The 19,448-nt window shown below is 43.7% G+C and overlaps 1 long non-coding RNA gene across 1 annotated transcript; it reads left to right on the top strand.

Annotated features, from left to right (window-relative positions):
* Nucleotides 1-32: 32 nt before the first annotated feature.
* LOC141567293 (uncharacterized) lies at nucleotides 33-12,784 on the top strand. The gene is made up of 3 exons (XR_012489846.2): nucleotides 33-315; nucleotides 2,186-2,355; nucleotides 10,440-12,784. It is a non-coding gene; the product is annotated as an uncharacterized LOC141567293 (long non-coding RNA).
* Nucleotides 12,785-19,448: the final 6,664 nt, after the last annotated feature.

The raw sequence follows: 19,448 nt of genomic DNA, 5'->3' as shown, positions 1-19,448 counted from the left end.
TCCCACGGCTCCGCAGCACCCCCTGGCGACCTGCTGCTGCCACTGCGGGAAGGACCGCATTCTGGAGACAGAGCAGGAAACTGGGCGGGGCGTTGGTCTCGGAGTATGCGCAGTGAGTCCCGAGTCAAGCGCACTGTCCTGAGTGGGGCTTATGAGAGACAGGATGTTTTGACCCTCGCTGTGTTTTCTTTAACATGTCTCAATGAGCACGTATTGCTTTTATAATAATAATAAAAAAACATCTTTTTAAAAATTATCTTTAATTTTTAGAAGTTTACACTCATTTGTGATTGCTCCTGGAAATGGGACTGTGAGGTAAGGCATTTTCTTTTCCAAAGAGTTAAAAATTTGAAGCCACATTTTTAAATGAATGGCAACATTTCAGTATGTTTGAGGTGTGTGTGTTACCTGTGCTTCTCTTTCCTCCTTCTATTAGCAGGTTTTACTTTTAAAAGTTATGAAACTACTGAGCCAGAAAAGGGAACTATTGGTACAGGTACAAAATAGATAAATCTCAGAATAATTATGCGAGTGAAAGAAGTCAGAAAAAATATTCCATTTATAATGTTCTAGAAATTTTTAAATAACCTACAGTGGCAGAAAACATCAGTGGTTGCCTTGGAATGGATAAGGTCAGGAGAGGAGAGAGTGATTATTAAGGGGCATAAGGAAACTTTCAAGATGACAAATATATTCACTATCTTGATTATGGTCATGGTTCCACAGGTGAATATATATGTTGAAATTTATCCACTTATACATTTTATTTTATTTTATTTTTTAATTTATTTATTTATTTTTTTAAATTAGTTTCAGGTGCACAAGACAGCAAAACTTAGACGTTTATCATTTATATCCCTCACACTGTGTGAACCCTCCTCCCCCCATCCACTATCCCTCTGTACGTTCCCAAAACACTTATACATTTTAAATACATGCAATTTATTGTATAAGTTATATTTCAATAAGCTGTTGAAATATTTACTAAAAGTTATATAAGTAATACATTAATATATTCTTATTAGGAACATTAGACAATATATTAACAGTGAAAATTTCCCTTCTCCCAAATTTACTTTTCTCTCCAAAGATTTAAAGTCACCACAATATGAGTATTGTTCTTCAAACCTTACACTATGTATTTATAGAAATATACACAGAAATGTACAGGTTTGTGGTATTAAAATTGAGAATCATGAATATCAGTACTTTGTTTTGCTTAAGACTTTTACTCTTCACTGTCTATTCTGTTGAAATTCTTTCATAAACATATATTACTTTATATATGATTAAAACATAATTTTTTTTTAAAAATCTACTCCAGTTGGTTCATTTCACCAGAGAAAGAGAAAGGAATAAAGATTCATGCTCAGTTCATGAATCCCCTCCCTGGAAGAACCTACCAGTTTATTGACTGCTCAGTGTCAGGAACTGAGCTTGGAATGCTACTGAGCAAGTCAATGAATGCACCCTTTAGGTCTTCTCCATACCTGGAATATCACTGATTCTATGGCTCCTCTTAAAGTCTTACCCAAGAAAACCAGATTTTGTGAGAACCACACAGCTCCCTGTTGGAATTTCTGAAGCAAGTGGGAATTTGCCTTCCCCAATCTGCTCCTTAGATGCCTTGACTATAAATAAGGATTCTTTCTTACACCTGACTACCACACCCTTATTAGAGAGACCCTTGAAAAAAGGTTACATCATTTTCAGATACTGTTAGGACTGTATCAACCTTATCATCATGCAGTCCTAATTAGAAATTAGCATACAATAACACCTCTTTATGGTTCCCAGATAACTTTTCTTAAATACATAAGTCTTCCCACACTTTACTCAGAAATATAAATAGAGTTCTAGTTCAAAATGGATGTGTATATACATAAGCTTTTTGACTCTTTTACTCTAGAAACTATGCAAAAGGAAAAAAGAAAAACCCTGCAAATTCTACTTTCAGCAAAGCTAGAAGGTAAATAGAACCCACAGATACCAAAATATGTGTAAGGGCTAACAAAAGCAGCCAAAATCAGATAGAAGCTGTGGGGGAGAATGGGAAAGAAACTCTGAGACTAGTAAAGGGACCCAGTGGTGGCAGAGCTCAGAAAAGCACCAATAAAGTCTTTTCCTGAAGATGAAGAGCTCACTCAGAACTGCACAGCTGTATCCCTTCTGTTTGCAACAACAGGTGTGGAAACAGTTCAGCAAGACTATCAACCAAAGCTCCCCCGAGTCTGGTTTGAATCAGGGAACCCAAGAAGATGAGATTGACAGAAAGAATCTCGCAGATGAGCCATATTTGCTGGAAGCAATCCATCTGTGGCAACAGAGAAAAAAAGACTGGAAGTACACATGTTGGTAAGGAAATCTACATTGCTAGTGGGAGTGTACAATGGTGCAACCACTTTGGAAAACTATTTGACAGTTTTTGATAAAGTTACACACATGTTTATCCTATCCAGCAATTCCACTCCTAGGTATTTACCCAGGGCCTGGACTAGGGTAAGGCAAGCAAGATGCCTCAGGTAGAGAATTTAAGAAGGCAGTCGTTCTCAGGATTGTGCAAGTGCAGCATTAGCACTAATAGGAACAAGAGAGTGAGTGCCTGCTTAAATTTTGTGAACTAGGCTTCCTAGCTTGCCTCACTGTAGTCCTGGCTGTGGCCCACACAAAGGCTTGTACTCAAATGTTCATAGCAGACAGGTTAGTAAAGCTCAACTCGTAACAACCCAAATATTTATCAATAGGTGAATTGGTAAACTGTGGCGTATATCGTGGGAAGGAACTACTGATACATGCAAAAAACATGGTGGAATCTCATTATGCTGAGTGGAAGAAACCAGTCACAAAAACTACATGCTATATGATTTGATTTATATCAAATCATATTTATACAATGAGCAAAAACTAGTGACAGAAAGGTAATCAGTGGTTGATTGGGAGATGTGGGGTGGGGACTGACTGCAGGGGGTCTCTTTAGGCATTTTTCTGCCTAAAACACTTAGGCTTCCTTCCCTGAACCCTGCCTGCTAGGAAGCAGGAATGTTCAGGACAAGATGACCTCCAAGTTCCTTCCGACTCTCAATTTCTATGACATCATGATATTATCCCCCAGCAGAAAAACTGTCCACAAAAACAGGTGTTTTTACTGAGAGATGAGGCAATGCTGGAGGAGCCAGAGGTGGCCCAGCCCCACCTCCAGGCCCTGGCTGCGTCTCCAGGCCCTGGCTGGCCCAAGCAGAAGTGAGTCTGATGCGGTACCATGGCTCTCCTGGGTCCTTTGTTCTTTCTTGTTCTCTCAGCACTGACGCTAACTGGATCCCACTGCACCCAGGGCTCCGGGACAGGAGGCCTGACCTTCACTTGGGGGTGTTCTGGGGACAAGTGGAAACGAACATTTCCTCCCTCTGCTGCCTTGTGAGCTCTTGTGGAGAAAGCTCCTTGTGAAATGGGTAGAGTTGTGACAGAAAACCCGCGGGTGCCAGCACCAGAGTCAGGCCCTGCCCTGCCCTGCCCAGGACCCGAGGGAGAAATCCTGGATATAAGTGCTGCCTGCACGATACTTAATACTCAGCACCTCATTTAACCCTCTCAACAACTCTAAGCAAGAGGGCTTAGTCTCACTATTTTACCTATGGCTCAGAGATGGCAGAGCTTTGCCCAAGGCCACACAGCTAATATGGGAGCAGCAAAGCTGGGATTGGAATGAGTGTATTTTTCTGCGGTCTTAACCACAGGTTGTCCTGTAACTCAGAAGCCATTTAGTTCAACATTCTCTTTCCTCCCAAAAAAATGCTTGAATTTTTCCTATTACAGCTAGTGCTCAAACACTTCTAGACAAGCAGACTGGCCCCTTAAACCTTCAAGGACGGATGATAGTTTATCTTCTAAAAAGACCTTTGGCACGTATACAGCCTTCTTTAGAACTGCCTTATAAGATCCCACCATACTCATTCCTCCCAAAATCTTCCCTCCTGTGCAATTTAAGAGGTTGATTAAAAAAGACACCTCCTTTGTTCATTCATTCGTTTTGCAAAGCTTTACAGAGCTCTTTGTGCTCAGGCTCTGTGCTAGGCTCAGGAGGACACAGAAGTCAATGAGGATGGGCCTCCGACCTCAGGTTGCTCACAGTCTGGGCAGCTAGTTTGTTCCGCGCTAGAGGTAGCTAACCTTTTACTGAATAATGACTGTGTGTCGGGCATTGTTTTCAGTGCTCTGCATGGATGACCTCAACGGATTCTTAACAATCATCTGATTTATTGGCCGTCATTTACTAGACATGTATTTTGATGCCACATTTTGTTGTAACTGTGATTTGAAGTACACTGTAAACATCTTTACTCGCTTCTACTGACTGTTAATTGTGGACCTGTCTAGGCAGAAGAAGCATTAGGTCTAAGGCAAGCTGGGACCAGGGTGTAGGACATGGGCGTTGGTAGACCCTCGAGCTCCAGGGGCTGTAGCATCCAGGGCCAAGAAGCTAGAAGGTATCTGTAAGCAAAAAGGAGCCAGGCTATGGAGGCCCCAGGCCAGTCTGAGATGGCTCATGACCCTGAACATAGGGGATGCCAGCCAGCCAGCATGCGGTGACTCAAAGTCAGATGGACTCTGTACTTTCTAGAAGATCAGCCCGTTCACTAGGAAACCAAGTCCCATTTACTCATTAATTCACTCACCCATTCATGGAACAAGTATCAATTTAGTCCCCACTATTGGCCAGGCACCAGGCTAGGTGCTAGGGAGATAGGGGTGAATAAAATAGACACAATCCCTACATTGATGGAGTTTTACAACCTAGCAGTGGAGATGGAAAATAAATAAGAAAAGAAGTAAATATATAAGTATGAGTTAGGGTAAGAGCTACAGGAAGTTAGGGAAAGCCTCTCTGAGGAGGTGATGGGTAAGCCAAGGCCTGATGGACATGTAAGAGCCAACCCCTTGCAGAGTCGTGGGAAGAACGATTTTAAGGAAGGCTTCAGCAAAGCGCTGTGAAGTGGGGACGACTCAGTCTTCCAGAAACTGGCAAAGCATACAGAATGAGGAGGAAGGGGTGTGACAGGAAAGGATGGGAATGTAGCAGGTGCCAAATCACGGGTTAGGATGTAATTCCAAAAGCAGAGGAAAGCCCCCTTAGGGTTTTAAATAGGTGTGAAAGAATCAATAATTTTTAAAAGACCACTCTGGTTGCTTTGTGCAGCATAGATTGGAGGGTCAAGATGGAAGCAGAGTCATCCCGTGGGGGACTGGTGGCCAATTCTGAGCAGAGTGTTGGGTGTCCAAGTCAAGTCAGTTGGAATTTGCAGGCGGGCTGAGCCTTCCTTCTCCAAGCAGATGAGATTGGGCAGCAGATAAGGGGAGAAGGAGACTAAGGCAGGCCCGCTTGACTCCATAACTACCTGGACACAGCAAAGGTTCTGCCTGGACACATACCGGGACATGGGTGGAATGAGCCTGCCAGGGTGTTCCTGTTTCTTCTGGAGCTGGAGAAGGTCTGAGGCTGCCACAAGGTGTCCTACCTGCGGCTGTGGGTAGCAAAGCACCCAAGTAAGAGAAGTGAGGCAGGGGCTGATGATGCTAGCACGCCGGGTGCCCCATCTTCTCTCTGCCTCCCCTCTTTTTGTAGCAGATCGTATCCTCCTCCCAACGCCCAGGTACATTGTGTTCTTCTGATTGTGGGCCAGCAGGGCTCTTGCTATGTGTTCTGTGGGTTTCTGGCAGATAACCGTAAACAGATAGAGCAGAGCGCTGGAGCAGAAATACAAGATAGCAAGAGGTGGCCCAGCTTGAGCCTGGGCAGCTCCCTCCAAAGCAAGCACGTGAGTGAAAGCCTCAACAATTCAGCCTTTGCTTTGGCACCTCCAGGTCCTCCCCTCAGAGCAGCAACAGCGAAAACTGAGGACACCTTTTCCACTTGAGAATTTTCAAGGTCTCCCTATGGAACAGGACATAGTCTCAGGACCTTAATCTAGCTCAAAAGACCCTGGGTGACCTGGCCACCTCCTACCCTCCAGCCTGTCGTCCCACTTCTCCTCTATGTGCCCTATGCCCAACATATCTGAGCCACCTACTATTCCCAGATATATCCAGTCCTTTCCCACCTCTGAGCCCCTACTCACGCTGTTCTTCCCACGTGCAATGTCCTCCCTCCTCCACTCTGTCAGCTCCAGCCATCTAAATCACTCCCATCCTTCATGCCCACCCCTCTGGGTATCATTCCCTGATACACACAGCGGAATTGCCACCGTATTTTTCCCTTCTCAAGTCAACCCCATTTTTTTTTGCTATATATAGTTTCCCTTGAATATAGTTGTGTATCCGTATCTCTGTAATTAGCCTGTGAGCTCCCTGAGGCTAGAAAAGTTTCTCTGGAACTATTAAAACGAAGTAACTGCCCAATAAATATGTTAGGTGTATATTTTCAGCAAATAGGTCTTCAAACCCTAATGCTAGAAGAAACTTAAGTAGTATAGGCCTTAAAAAAGGCTTGCTGCAAAGCACTGTGTACAAATAGGTCTCACTTTGGTAAATAAATATGTTTGCATGTATATACATATGTCTAAATATATATGATATCTACTCTAAAATATTAACAGCAGATTCTGAAGATTCTGAAATGAATCTACAGATATCTATCTTTTATCTTCATTTTTTAAATTTTTACAGTTGATTTTTCCCCCCTTCAGAACACAAAAGCAATATAGCTCTTTCTTAAAGAAAAATCGCACAATAATCTAGTAATTGTCAAGTTACAGCTCCCCATAAATCTCCCCTACTGCAAAAACATACCACTAAAAGTTATGTGAATAGTTTTTCAGGGTTTTTTTCATGAATATTAGAATATGCACATATAATACTCATTTTATTTCAAACTATGATATTGATCTGCCATTTAACTTTTCTTTCTTGCTTAATGATATATCGTGGACTCATTGTACATGATTTATTTACCAACTCCTTATTGACAGTTGAGTTATTTCTATTTTGTTGTATGTGGTCGCTGTTATAAACAATGCTGCAAAGAGAATTTCCAGAGATAATTTGGCTCTCCTGATACTTTCTCTTTGTTTCTTCAGGTCTTCTAAATTTTTAACCATAAATATTTTCTGGCATCATAAACAAAATCTTTATTTAAAAAAAAAAAAAGGAAGTATCTGGCCATCTCTCTGTCTCTGTTCAGAATTTCCCTAAATGCTCTCTTTCAACTCATTCATTCATTCATTCAACAAATAACAGTCATGCCCCATACAACAACGTTTCTGTCAACAACAAACCATATATACAGCAGTGGTGCCATACGATTACATGGGGCAGAAAAATGCCTGTCTTGTGATATCTCAGTGCAATGTGTTCCTCGTGTGTTTGTGCTGGTGCTGGTGTAAACACACCTGTGCTGCCCGTGGTGTAAAAGTACAGCACGTGCAAGTATGTACACAGTACATCGTACTTGATAATGATAATAAACAAGTATGTTACTGGTTTGTGTATTTCCCATACCATACTTTTTATCATTATGTTAGCGTGTACGCTTTCTACTTACAAAAACAGTTTGCTGGAAAACAGTGTGCTGGGTGACGCCAGCCACAGCCTCACACATCTCGTGTCTACTGCTCTCTTGATTGTATCACTTTCTCTTGTGCTTGATTTAATCTCGTGTTGTTTTGTTCATCATGGTCCCTAAGCTAATACAAAATCCACTGCTCATGTTGCCCGTAAGAGGCCACATTGAATACTTGTTCTGGAAATGAAATTAAAAGGGATTTCGGGCTACGGAGGTGGAAAAATCAGTGATGGTTATTGTTTGCCAGTCAGGCATGTCCCAGGCCACTATAGCTACAATCATGAAGACCAGGAACAAAATGACAAAAGTTGTTCAAGGATCTGTTTCAATGAAGGCAACGAGACTAACAAAAATATGAGGAGGGCCTGAATCAGACATGGGGAAACTTCTGCTGACCGGGAATGAAGACCAGACACAGACGTGTAGCCCTCTCTGCACCATGACCATCCCAGCCAAAGCAAAACATTTGTTTGTGGTGTTGAAAGAAAAGGCTAGGCCCAACGGCAATGCTGAATTTACTGCTGGCCCTGGATGGTGTAAACGATTCAAGAGTTGTCGTTCATTACCTAATGGGAAAGTGAGTGGTGAGTCTGTGAGTGCTTATGTGAAAGCAGCTGAAGAATTTTTGGAAACTCTAGATAAACTGACTGTGGAGGAAAATTACTTTCCAGAGCAAATACTCAACATGGATGAAACCTCCCTATTCTGGAAACGGGTGCCTAAAAGGACTTCCATCCATAAGGAGGCCAAGAGAATGCCAGGTTGCAAGGCTCGTAAGGACAAGATAACAGTTTGCTTGGGGGCAGGGTTGTGGGCTACACGTTGAAACCCTTTGTGCTCTGGCACAGGGAGAACCCCAGGGCCTTCAAGCGTTTCCTAAGGACACGCTGTCAGTGCTGCAGGAGCAATAAGAAGGCATGAGCGGCCCAGCTCCTCTTCCCAGGTGCCCTTCAGAATTGCTATGCCAGCAAAACGGAGAAGTGCTGTTTGGAAAAGAATATACTTTTGAAGATTTTGCTTATTGTTGATAACGCTCCTGGCCGTCCTCAGTTTATTGGTGATCTTCACCCCAATATCTGAGTGGTTTCTCTCTCTCCGATGGATCGTGGAGTTAGAGTAGCTTTTGAGGCCTCCTCCGTGAGGAGGACCTTTGCCTGAAACTGAGAAAAACACTGTGAAGACCCTAATCCAGTTCTGGAAGGGCTACCACATCTATGACTCCGTCCAGAATCTTGCTGGGGCTTGGGGTGATGTCACCAAGGAGTGCCTGAATAGCATCTGGAAGAAGACACTCCAGAGGTTCGTTCATGAATGCAAAGGGCTTGCTAGGGGTAAGAGGTGGCAAAAATCAACCAGGCTGTGCTGAGATGGCCAACAACCTTTCCCTGGATATGGGTGAGGACGACATGGATTTACCCCTAGAGGGGGTTCCTGAGGAACTGAACAATGAGACGTGGTCAGAGCTGGAACAGCAACACGTCGCTGGAGAAGAGGCAAGAGAAAAGGAAACTGCAGGAAAAGGAAGAATGCTCAAGAGAATTCACAGTGAAGGGTTCAGCAGGAGCTTTTACAGATCTCAACAAGCTCCTTAAAACCTTTGTAAACATGGGCCCCAACACCGAAAGGCTTTCATTTGTATGTTCACGGAGCATTATCTGCTGATAAACAAATCGGTGATGACAGAAACACACAAACCAAGCAAACCACCAAGGACATATTTCTGAAAAGAGGGACAGCTCCTCAGGAAGAGCCTCAGGCAGGTTCTTCAGGAGGGATTCCAGAAGAAGGCCTTGTTATCCTAGGAGATGACAGCTCCCTGCGTGTCCCTGCCCCTGCAGACTTTCCAGTGGGACGAGATGTGGAGTGGAAGTCAGCCTGCGCTAATGTGTATGCTCGTGTCTCAGTTTTCAACAAAAGGTTTAAAAGTTAAACAAAAATTTAATAGAAAAAAGCAAATAGAGTAAGGATATAAAAAATAATTTGTACCGCTGCACAGTGTGTGTTGGAAGCTAAGTGTCATTACAAAAGTCAAAAAGTTAAAAATTTTAAAGTTTATAAAGTAAAAACATTACAGTAAGCTAAGGTTAATTATTATTGAAGAAAAATGTTTTATAAATTTGGTGGCGCCTAAGAGCACAGTGTTTATAAAGTTTACAGCTGTGTACCGGAATGCCCCAGGCCTTCACATTCCCTCACCACTCGCTCACTCACTGACTCACTCAAAGCAACTTCCAGTCCTGCAAGCTCCATTCATGGTAAGTGCTCTATACCTGTGTACCTTTTTTTATCTTTTATCTTTTTACTGTACCTTTTTGGTGTTTAGATATGTTTAGTTATACAAATACCATTGGGTTGCAATTGCCTGCAGTATTCAGTACAGTGACATGTTGTATAGGTTTGTAGCCTGGGAGCAATAGGCCCTACCTCTAGCCAGGTGTGTAGCAGGCTGTACCATCTAGGTTTGTGTAAGTGCCCTCTGTGATGTTCGCACAACCACAAAATCGCCTTTTCTCGGGACATACTGATTATCGGCCATGAGCTGGTCACGGTGCTGCAATACAGTAATGAGCAACTAGATAAGTTCCTGCCCTCAGGAAACTTACATTCCAGTGGGGACAATAAACCCTTCGCCATAATCGTGCTAGTGAAAAATTACAATCTGTGATAAACCGTACTGAGACATGGGCTGGGTGCTGTGCTCTCGTTTGGGGGGCACTGTCTCTGAAGGCTGACGAAGGGCAGGTTGGGAGGCAAGGGAAATGTTCGGCAGAGGAAACCTCCAGTGTCCTGGTGCTGCTGGGGGCTGAAGGGTGGCAGGAAAGGCTGGAGGACACGGGGACAGGAACTGGCAGCTGAGGGTCACATAATCCTTTCTTATCTGTAGGTGGTCAAATCAGCCAGCGGCTCAAGACTTGGCCCCACACCCACCTTGGACTTCGGCATCTGGATGGTGTGGGCCCTGGCCTTCCTGGTGCCACTGTCCCCGCCTTCACCTCTGTGCTGACCACCGTCCTCAAGATGGGAAGCCTCCTGCCCATCTTACAGCACACCCTCCAGACAAGTTCCCCACCCCAGGCCACTGCCTCAGTAGATGGTCTCCTCTGGAGAGGGACATTTCAGGTTAGGGTGTGTTTTTTTATATACGTCTGTATTGTTTGACCTACGTACAGGATGGGCACCCAGAAAATTACCTTTCACCATTTTCCTATTAGACTGTCTATTTTTTTTAATGTGCAAACTTCATAGAATGAATGGATCTCTCCTACTACAACTTCTCTGTATAAAGTTTATATAGGAAACATTTATATTTTATGTTCCCAAACTCAGTACAACAGATTCAACAAAACCATCTATGGGCAATGGCTTGAGACTCTTCTTACATTGTTTCACATTCCAGACCTAGTCAAATGTTAGAATCCCACACAGACAGCTGGGAAAGCAGAACAAATGTTCCCAAAGAGGATGTGAAAGGTGTCACTGTAGACCAAGCAACGTTTTGCAACAACCGTGTTAACCTGCATTCAGTATCACACTGTAAACGTTTGTAGCCCTAACATCACAGGTTGTTCCTGATATACAGATATTTTACTGCGCCTTAGTTGCGTTTAAAAATTTGAATGTTTTTCAATGTTGCGGTTGATGTGTCATGTGACATAAGCTTTTCCTATTCAAAATAATAGGAACTTAATTATCAGTTGGTATGCTTCCACAGATCATCAAAGTTTTAGGTGCAGGTTACTGATACTGGGAAGGGGTTTTGCTGTTGTTGTTGTTGTTTGTTTCACAACAAGAAGGTGTTTTGTTACCAGGGGAAACTTGTAAGAACTCTGATTCAACTAATATAAAAGTAATTGGAGAACAAAAGGAAACTGTATGAGAAAGATCCTTGGAACTTTCATGGGACAACCAAGTCCCAAGAAGGGTCCTGAGGCAGTCAGGCTTTGGGAGCAGCGCAAACCTGGGAGTCGGGCCACCTCAGGCTTCCTTCTGATACCTCTGCTCAGATTAGCTCTCTGTAGGCTCCGTTTCTTTCTCTTGATGCAACCAGCTCTGTCCACAGCTCTCGAGTTTTACATTCTACCATTTGAGGCATCAGAAGGAGACTGCGCTCATGTCTATCTGTTCCCAAAAATCCAGGGAAGGAATTCATTGGTTCAGCTTGGGTCAGGTGCCACCCATGAACCAATCAACTGTAGTTAGGGGAAGCACCTGTAGAAATCATAACTGATACAGAGGAGTCAGGTCACGTAAGGAATGAGGGTTGCTGTGTAGCTAATCCCATGGACATCCATGGCAAGCCTTGAAGAAAGGAAAAAGAAATCAGGAGTAAAGACTGAGTGAGTCCACCTCTAGCCTTCAGCTAGCTTTGCAACTCATAAGCCGTGTGACCCTGGGTAAGTCATGCTTTAAAATGGGGCTAATAATTCCTCCCTTGTTAGGCCATGTAGTGTAAAACTACTGTTGAGAACATAGTGGTTTTTAGAGCAGAGGTAGAGTGAGTTTAGAGGGTACAAGTATAGAGTCTAGAGTGGTGGTTCTCAACAGAGGGTGATTTGCCCCCCAGGAGACACCTGGCAATGTCTGGAGACATTTTTGGTTGTCACAACTAGAAGGGGTATGCTACTGGCCACTAGAAGACAGAACACAGGGCTGCTGTTAAACATCCCACAATGTACAGGACAGCCCTAGATGTCAATAGTGCTGAGAATGAGAAACCCTGCTCTAGAGCCGGTTACCTGACTTCTACTTAGAGCTCCACCATTTCAAACTTTGGTGTTACTTCACTTTTTTGCCTCGGTTTTCCCATCTGGAAAATGAGACTAATACTAGTACCTATCTCCTAAGGCTGTTGTGAGACTCAAACGGATTAATACATGCAAAGTGCTTAGGCCTCTGCCTGGTACATAGTAAGTACTTGCTAAATAGTAAGCTGTTATCTTCCTCAAACCTGACTGAGCACCAGAATCACCCCGAGACCTTGTTTAATAACAGATCCCCAGGCCCTGCCTTAGCTGTGCTGGATCTGAATGTTTGGAATTTGGAATCCAGGACTCTGTGGGGTGTTTTGAGTTCCCTAGCTGATTTTGATGATCAACCAAGTATGGGGGTGATGGCCCTGAAGCACTTGCTCTGCAGAGCGTGGCCTTCAGAGCAGCAGCGTCAGCAGCACTTCAGAGCAGCGCTGCCCAATCTCCAGCGTGCACACACACCACCCAGGGCCTTGTTACAATGCAGGTTCTAATTCAGGAGGTGGGGGAGGGGCAGCGGCGGCGGGGGCGGGGCTGAGGTTCTGCATCCTTCACCCCACATGAGGCCCATGCTGCTGTCCTCTGACCACACTGAGTCACAAAGCTTCAGAGCACTTTATACAGGCACATTTTAGTTTCCAAGCCCTCAGCAGTGTTAGTGGACCCGGAGCCTGCTGCATGCCAAAGGGTTGAACTGAAATAGTCGCCACTGTTTTTCCTGTTCAAAACCCAGAAGCAAAATGAGGAAAAGATACTGCATGTGAACTCTTCAGGTAGTCTCTGTCTCCTGAGGGCTCCCTTGTCTGAGCAGCACAGGTAACCCCATTTGTCTCTTCACTCCCAAGAAAAGGTCGTCCCCTCACTCCTCCCCTGGCTGGGAAAGTGTCTCCCTGTCCCCGGAGTAAAGTACTTTCAGAGGTTCCTGGAGACCCATTGGCTGTAGGTAACCTGGAGGTCATCTTGTTTACAAGCAGATGTTAGTGGTGTTACTTTTCGTGGCTGGTATCTCTTGAAGCATTGTTCTAGAGCTGTCTGTCAGGCCTCACCAGACTCCAGGATTCTGTGTTCTTACAGAGTCAGAGATGGGACCTAAAGTTCATTTCATTCAGGGTTTTTGTAAGCGTTTTTCCATGCCTCTGGTGGTACATGCAATGATGCAGACGGGAGATGGACAACATTTATGTTCTTAATTACGTGTTTGTATTAATATGTTCTGTTCGTGGCAGCTTAGAATGGCATTATACTATTTCCTTTTAAAATCAATTTAATTCTAAAACACTGACTTGATGAGAAAACTAATAGAGGTGTTCCACCTATATTGTTGAGAAATGACTGACGTTGCAAGCACGCTGTGTGAGTTCAATTTCCTCACATTTTAGAAGGAGAAACTAAGCTAGAGAGCCCTGTGCTTCAATTTTCTCATCCTTGAAATGAAGATAATAATCCCTGCTCCATAGGGATGTAGTGAGAATGAAATTAAACAGTGCTTTTAAAGCACTCAGCGTAAAGCCTGGCCTGTCACGCAGACCTAAGAAATACTAGCTCCTCCCGTGGTCTGTGTTAGAGGAGGAACCTTATTACCATAATCACTGTGAGTCTTTCTGAGCCTCAGGCTCCCCGTCTGTACAATGAAGGCATCAGCTCAGAGGGCTAAGCATCTCTGGCCATCCAGCTCCCTCATCCTCTAACATGCTAGAGAAACATATCGAATAGAAAGCTGTGAGATGTTGGGGCAAATCTTCCCTTTTTAGTGGGCCTCATTTATCCATCTGTAAAATGGGAGAACTGAAAACCTCTGTATAACAATCCCGCCAACAAGTCGACCTACTTAAACACCACGGTCTTCACGTTAAAAATCTGCTATTGCATTTGGTGTGCCCTTCATTGGCACATTTGGGTGCTAGAGTTTTTTAATCAAGCATAAGAAAAACTGCTTTAAAAGTCTGCATTAAAAGGGAGCTTAGTAATTGTTTTCAAATGCTTTCTTTTCCCCTGAACCCTGTGAATGACATCACAAAAGGAACATAAAGATATTGGCTGTTATTTGTTGTCGTTGCTGCTGGGTTTTGGGTTTTGGTTTTTACAGGAATTCCTAGTTCCCACCAACTTGTCACAGGGTTCTGCGGGAGCTTATGAATTTCTGTTAACATAGAAGCTGCCTTCTTTCGGACAGGTCCCAGTCAGAAGCGACCTCATCGGGCATTGGGGCCCCATCCTCGTCTTTGTTTCTGCCAGGGACCTGAATGAAGCTCTAAACAGCTCCAGTGTCTCAATTTGAAAAAGAAGAGTTTGTAGGAAGCCCTCTAAGGCATTTTCAGTTTGGATGGTGATTCTGGGTGGTATCCCCTTGGAAATTTCTAGACTGTCCACAGTCTACTCAGAAAGAGATAGTATAAAAATGTGATTTTTCTCTCACTGGCCACCCTGAGTTATTTGAGCAGAAACTTTGGCCAGGAAAGGGTGCGTGGTTCAGTCTAAAGTACTCATCTCCAGGTGGTGAGGGCCCAGGGTGGACGCATTTCCAAATTTAAAAGAAGCCAGAAATCTTGTTTTTGTGCATGTGTAAACAACTTTGCCAATTTTTAAATAGTGGCTGCTAATTCAGATTGTTTTTTTCATTCAAATTGTGTGGCCTTCAGGCATCCAAGCCAATTTGCAACCAGGATCTAGATTTCATTCCCAAGGTGTTTCTGAGACTGTTTGAACCTGACTCCTCTCTCTCTCTCTCTCTCTCTCTCTCTCTCTCTCTCTCACATGCGCACACACACACACACACACATGCACACATACACACTCACACTCTTTCTTTAAAAACAATGCAGTTGCTTAATGAAAGGAGTTTTCTCTGTATCTTTCTGGCTTTATATTTCTTTGTTGGAAGATTTTCCGTGTCCCTTAGTGGCTGTTCAGCAAAGTGGCTTCAAGTCTGTAAATGGCAAGAGTGGAATTGCTTCTAGTGTGAGGTTGGAATAAGCACTAATGAGTGAGGGGGTGAGGGGAACATATTTTTAAGCTCGATATAACAAACAGCTTTCTTATACTGGGTGAGAAGAGGATGGTGAGTGCCCTATCTCTGAAGATACTTAAGCAGAGGCTGGACAACCGCTTATCAAGGAAGGAATAATTCTTCTATATGGCCTATGAGAAGTTTCTTCCAAGTCTGAGAGTCTATTTATTTTCCTAATAAGTCAATAAATTAAACATTGGTGATTAAATTACTGAGTCTAAAGAATAATGTTTTCATAGCTGTTGTCCAGTGCATTGTAAATAGTAGATTATAGAAGTAGTGAAACACATGTTTGCCCTGCAAATATTTACTTTGCATGCAGTAGTATATTACCAAGTCCTCCCTCCCATTTCTGTGCTATTTTTGTTGTATATTTATTTTTATGTGTGCTATAAGCCCATAATACCCTGCTATTATTTTTGCTTTAAACCAGTGGTTGTCAAACTTTTTCCTAAAGGACCAGATAGTAAATATGTTATGCTGTTCGTATAGTCTCTATTGCAACTGTTTAACTCTGCTGTTGCAGCTCAAAAGCAGCCGTAGACACTACATAATCAAATGGGCATAGCTGCGTTCCAACAAAACTATGCTCATAAAAACAGACGGCCAAACCCACAAGCTAGAGCTTACTGATCCCTGCTTTAGATAATCAACTCTCTTTAAGAGTGAATAAAAATAAGGAAGAAAAGCTTTTATATTTACCTTTCTTGTATCCATGTCCAAAGATCTTCATTTCTTTTTGTAGACCCATAGCTGTCTGTTGTCATGTTCCTTCTTCCTGAAGAACGTCATTGTTTTCTGCTTTACGTGATTTCCGATGAGTGTGTTGTCTGTAGATGTCGTTTTTCCCTGGCTTCCTTAAGATTTTTTTTCTTTATTTTTGGTTGTCAGTAGTTTGAATATGATGTGTCCGGGTGAGTGTGTGTGTGTGTGTGTGTGTGTGTGCAGGCATGTGTGTATTTCCTATGTGTGGGTGGTTGTTTGTAGTTGTATGTGTATGTGACTTCTCATTTTTAATAAAACGGGATCAAATAATACTTAGTGTGGTGAGCGCTTCACATTTCACAATCATGTATCCTGAATATCTCTTCGCATCAGCATATACAGATGTACTTGAATCTTTTGCACAGCGGCAGCAACATTTTACTCAATAGGATTACAATTGCTTAATTAATCTTTATCCCCTCAATATACATGCAGGTCTCCAATCTTTGGCTGGAACAGATCACACTGTAATAAACACCCTGGGGTATAGCGGTCAAAAGATCTCTATAGGATAGATTCCTAGAAATTGAATCGCTGAGTTAAAAGGAATGTGCTTTTTAAAGTTTTGATAAATATCACCAAATTCACTTTCAGTGCTATGCCACTGTTATTTTAATGTGTTTGTCTTTGATCAGTGTAGAGATCTTACCATGCTGTCCCTTGTATTATACTCCTGGTGCTCAAGTTTTATTTCTCCTATGTGATGTACATCTGTTTCTGCTGCCCAGCCTCCTTCCTTCCTTCTTCTGGTAATTGTTCCCTAATTTTCCTTGGAAAAAAACACTTCTGCTTTTTTTTTTTTCTTCTTTGAAGAAATGACAGTGACATTTTTAAGGTCCTTGCAGAGGAAAATGAGCATTTGGCCATCCCTGCCAGTTCCCAAAATGCCTTTGGAAATTTGATGGATGCATGAAATCCCAAAGTCCTGAACCACATAACTATAGATTTTTGTTTTGTTTTGGAGTTTCTACTATGCATTGGGCATAGTGGGGAGATATCGGGATAACTAAACTACAGCTTCAGAGGCTTGGATTCCAGTCAGAGCTTTGCCTCTATACTGAGTTGGTCACCTTAGAAAGTGAAGTAACCTCTCTAAGCCTCAGTTTCCTCATTGTTATGGCACACAGACCCACGGAAAGGCCCTGACACTGAAAACCTCCCTCCACATGTGGAGGGCAGAGAAAGACGGAAGAAAGAGGCTGACCACTCCAGTCGGGTAATGGGTAGCGGTGATTAAAGGAAACTTATAAATGAGGTGTGTCTTGGGTGACTTGAAAGCTGAAATGGATTTCCGTACCACTTAGCGGGAGCCCGAGAAGTAGGCCCATCCGCTCTCCTGTAGGTGGTCCAGCAAGGCCTGCGGGATTTTCTGCAGTAGACACAAATCTTCACAAGTTAACACTATTATCGTCAATGAAATGGGCCCATTTCACAGAGGTCAGGAAAGAAAATAGTGACAAATTTTGGGCCACCATTACATGGCATATGGTGCAGCTATGTAGATAGACTTGAGGAAACACCTAAAAAGTCCATTATTGCCCTTCCCAGGTAAATACAAATTGATCTTGGGATTCAACAGCCAGGTGTATGTGCCAGGTCTAGCACAAGGTGATAAGTTCCTAAGACCTTAGCCAAAGTATCATGTGGTGACGGTATTAGGCACAGCTGCATGAATAGCTCTGTAATCCACTATTATCCTCCAAGAGCCGTCTGGCTTTTTTACTGGCTACACTAGGCTGTGAAAGGTATTGTGTGCAGGGCACACAATGCCCACACGGTGGAGTTCTTGCATAATTTTCCGTATTTCCTTATGTCCTCCCAGTAGTTGTTATTGTGTGACCATCACCAGTCTGTGGAGGCAGTAAAACTCACAGGTTCACAGTTGGCATTGCTTTTCAGTGCTGGTTTAATATTACTCATACTCAAAGGCAGAAGTCTCCAGTAGAGGTTTGTAAAGTCTGGCTCTGCAAGATGTAAATGCACAGTATGGTGTCTGGGATCCGGAAATGAGGATCTCATACCCTCCGGGCATGGGGGTGGGCACGGGGGCAGGGGAGGGATAGAGGGGAGAGCCTCCAATTTGCAGAACGAGGTGGACTTTCCTGACCATCCCAGTCTGGCCTCCACAGCCAGGTATATAGCACAAGAGGAGGCCAGAGAATTTCTGAGGATGACCATGTATTAGGGTGCCTGCAGCGCCAGTATCAACCAAAGCAGTTACCCTGTTTATTTCTGGGGAACAAATGAATAGTGAGTTCCATATGAGGCCTCTGATTGCCGCCTATGGTCCTCACCTGAGGATGACCTTGGCCTTCATCCTATGCTCTTGGGGGGTGGGAGGCACCCAACCAGAGTAGGATGAAATCCCAGAGGGCCCCTCGGATATTAGCGGAATGTCCACTAAGGGGGGCTGACGGTATCAGCTGGAACTATTGTTCAGGTTTGGAAGTCTTCCATAATCCTACTAACACTACAGGAGGCTGACGAGCAGTCTTTTCTCTTGAGGTACTTGCAGCAACCAAGTCATGCCACAGTCATTTTTGGGTTATCCTCACAGGCCCTCTTTTACTTGCTGTATTTATTTCTCCCTTTGCTTTCCCTCTGTCCAAGTTCCAGATCCTTCCCATGGCTCAGACATGCTCTCAGGACCAGTCTGTTTCCCTTGGATCTGCAATAGATTGCCTGGCATAGATGTCCTGTCCCACCACGGGGCTTCGCATGGACATAAGCGTTCCTATACCACGTGCTGCCTGCAATAGCTTTGCTTTCATTCCTGCTGTAAATGTGGCCCGGTCAGGTCCCCAGAACACCAGGGCATAGATTGCGTGGTGCATACGCAGCTCTCTGAGGATTTGTTGTACTCCCTCTGTGGGCCTGTTACTGGTTCAAAATCCGTCTGCCCAATGCTTCAAAAGGCCAGTATTCAAAACGTTAGCGTTTGGAAGGCTTTTTGATTAAAAAGGTGCCAGCTCGAGAAGATGGGGGTGGGGGTGCTTAGGCCTTCCACAAATCCACCTTAAGAGAGCCCAGAATTCAGGCTTCTGTTATACCAAGGGAAGGGAGAATGGGTGGGGCAAGATCTGGATACCCACAGGAATCCACTGAAGAGCACAAAATCTCTAAATCTCTTTGTTCCCAATCCACTCACTCTTGCTAGTGCTGAATCTGGTCCTGAGGCTCCTGCAAATCTTTGATAAACCATCATTATTTTGGACACATTTCCCCACTTCTTCTGCAAAGGCTGTTCCTCCAAAAATTCCAGCCTCAGGCAGAATTCCTCTAGTGATTAGCCTATCTATAGCAGGAGCTGTTAGCCTGAGGGCCATGGGGAAAATGCAGGCTAGAATTAGGATAGAGTCAGAGAGAGGGAGCG

Source organism: Rhinolophus sinicus, chromosome 5 (assembly GCF_057876585.1).
Source record: "Rhinolophus sinicus isolate RSI-liver-muscle chromosome 5, RSI-T2T, whole genome shotgun sequence".
Taxonomy (NCBI): Eukaryota; Metazoa; Chordata; class Mammalia; order Chiroptera; family Rhinolophidae; genus Rhinolophus; species Rhinolophus sinicus.
The sequence above is the reverse complement of the archived record's forward strand: the minus strand, read 5'-3'. Positions and strand labels throughout refer to the sequence as shown.